The 3,047-nt window shown below is 37.8% G+C and overlaps 1 pseudogene; it reads right to left on the bottom strand.

Annotated features, from left to right (window-relative positions):
* Positions 1-463: 463 nt before the first annotated feature.
* Positions 464-2,261, bottom strand: LOC132033710 (7-deoxyloganetin glucosyltransferase-like; annotated as a pseudogene).
* Positions 2,262-3,047: the final 786 nt, after the last annotated feature.

Here is a 3,047-nt window from a genome sequence, read left to right as displayed (position 1 = left end):
TACAATAAAAGCTTCGTAGTTGGTTGATGCGGCTTTTATTAGCATTCAATATTATAAAATTAAATAAGACAACGTGGGTAATTTATATCTTCTGATAACATTCAACTTGTTTGTGTAAATGTGTAGATTCTTTTTTGTGTGGATGAGGGGTAATTTTGTCCTTAAACTATTTGAAGGATATTTTTGTAAACCAATTTTTAACTATGGGCAGTAAATCAACTTTCAATTATGAGGCTTTCCACTTTTAGAATTATGATGATTAGTACACCACACAAATGAAGTCAAATTGCTGACTCAACTTTCTTGAGCCTACTCATAGTGTAGAAAACTGACAAAAATAGGCACGACGTTGCTATTTATGGAAGCTACGTGCAGTAAGTTGCTTGTCAATGAAAAATCGGTAGAAAGAATGAAGGATAGTTCAATAAAAATAAGCAAGTGGATATTACTCACAAGTCAATAATAATAATGAAAGTGTGCATTATCACTATGAATTTCGACCAAATGGTATCAAAAGCAAACTTAGTATTAGACTTCTTGAGGATGCAAGAGAGCATTTTTATTTTATTTATCGTACAACATAACGAAAGAAGGAAAATGAACCAACTATTGATTAGCACTACTATTGCCTAGTGATTTTGGGGGAGAGTAGAATTTCATTGATCAATTTGTCTATGTTCACATAAGATGATCCTGTTGGTTTTTCCACAGCTTCCACAGCTAATTTCTTCCATTCCAGTGCTTTTTTCTTCATCTCTTTGCCTTTCACCCCCGTCATCAATTCTCTCACAAGGTTTTCAACTTCGTCCCTCTTCACATTATTGTCAATCTCCATTCCTATTCCCCATCGCCTGCAACAAAACCAACAATTTGTTTGTTGTTCTGCAAAGAACGGCCAGCAAATCATTGGCACCCCACTGCTAATGCTTTCGAGTGTCGAATTCCATCCACTATGAGTCAAGAACCCTCCAATAGCAGGGTGGCCAAGGACTTGTTCTTGCAGGCACCAACTTGCCAGCATCCCTCTTTCTTTAGTTTCTTCCAGGAATGCAGGTGGAAAAACAGCTTTTTCGCCTGATACAATATCAGGCCTAATTATCCACAAAAACTCCAGCTGGCTATTGGCAAGTCCCCAGGCGAATTCTATAAGTTGATTCGGTGTCATGAGAGTGATACTTCCAAAATTGACATACACAACAGAATTTAGTTTCTTGGAATCTAGCCACTCTAGACACTTGGTTTCTTCTTTCCACAGATTCGATCCCAAGTCCTCCAAATTTTTGTCCTCAACATGTTTCACGAGCAAATGCAATGGCCCAACGGCGTAGATAGGAGGAAGAAGTGTTTGAAGTGATTCAAGAACTTCTCTCTCTAATGGCTCAAATGTATTGACAACGATAGCAGAAGCATTTTTCGATCTCTCTGTTTCTTGGATGACGAATTTGACCATGTATTCTTCTGGATTAGTAGTTCTAATGAAACTTGGAAGATCCCTCAAACGTATTCCTTTCATGCCTGGTATCCAGTCCAAAGTTGTCTCCAAGTACCCATTTGTCAAGTAACTTTCATCTGCAGTTTGATTCCAAAGAAGATTAACGACGTTAAGGCCCAAAGATACCTCAAAAGAGTTAATGATATAGGCCACGACCAATTTAAAACATGAAAAAAATATTATATATATATACCTTTAAGTGGTGTGTATCCTTTCTCAACAAGATGGCGGTAATGCTTGTAAGCTAATAAACCACAAGCACTTGGGGTCCGAAAGAGAACTTCAGGGATGCCGAAATCTTGAGCAGCAAAGAGAGTGAAGCTCATTGCACCATCAGAAACGATGCACGAGACAGGTGGCACGTTAGGTGAAGAAGTATTATTGAGCTTTGTAAGCAACTCTTTGAAAGGACCTAAACAAGTAGTAGAAGTGGATTTAGATAGGGAAGGAATGTCTTGGGTAGTATCAGGTCACATGGTGGGAGGCCATCAGGAATGGTCTCGAATCGAAAAGATGGCAAGCCCTTGAGGGCATCGGGGCCTCGAGACTTAAGGAGACGCCTATGGTTGTGTTCAGTGTTGACAAAGGTGATATGAAATCCTTTGTGATACAGGATTTTGGCCAACTTTAACATTGGGCTAATGTGGCCTTGGGCAGGATATGGTATGCAAACTGCATGAGGCTTGTCTAAATTTTCAGCACCAATGGAACACATTTTTTTTTGTTTTGTTTTGTTTAGTCTTATTGGGTTTCTCTCAAATAGGAACAGAAAAGATTCGTATGATATTTGCAAGAGGAAGAGGATGAATATATTTATAGACGATCTAATTAAAAAGAGTCAAAATCCTAAAGTATTGTAACATTAGATGTTAAATTCAGCACTATGACATAATGACCTTACTTTTGATTTTGTCCAAATCCGCAATGACATGTTGCTGCAACGTCATAATGACGTGGTACTTTTTTTGTTTCTCACCCTCTGTCGGTATTCTCATTGAGCTCAATTAAATTTATATTGGCACCTTGATAGTCCTACATTAAGAGTAAAACGCTCCCTAATAAAGGCAACTTCATATTCAGAATTTGAACCTGAATCCTCTGATTAATGATAAAGGAATACCTATCATTCCACCAGTCCTGATCGGCTATAATGACAGTCCTACTGAAATTTCTTCTGAGGTATAATGCTTTTGGCCACAATCCTCACCCACCACGTGTTGAAAACTACTTGGGAAATTGTCCAACGTGTTGCAAAACAATGGTCCAATGCTTCCCCAAAAATGCTAAATAGCAGCTAGCTCAATCTTTTATCCTTGAGATATGCAGTGTACTATTGAGTTAACTGATGTTCGTTGTTGTACTATAATTTGGGGCCTTCTGTCCGACTTTTAGTGTTTATTTTCCTTTCTTTGAGTTGTACATATTTTTACTGGGTAATAAAATCCTTGAGCAAAGGGCTAAAATAATCCTTTATCTACAGGAGTAGGTTCATTTTGGTCCCTCAAATATAACTTGAGTATATTTAATCCCTTAACTTTACTAAAGTGGTTCACTT

The sequence above is a fragment of the Lycium ferocissimum genome, chromosome 10, assembly GCF_029784015.1.
Source record: "Lycium ferocissimum isolate CSIRO_LF1 chromosome 10, AGI_CSIRO_Lferr_CH_V1, whole genome shotgun sequence".
Classification (NCBI taxonomy): Eukaryota; Viridiplantae; Streptophyta; class Magnoliopsida; order Solanales; family Solanaceae; genus Lycium; species Lycium ferocissimum.
Note: the sequence above shows the minus strand (reverse complement) of the source record. Positions and strands in the feature narration are given on the sequence as shown.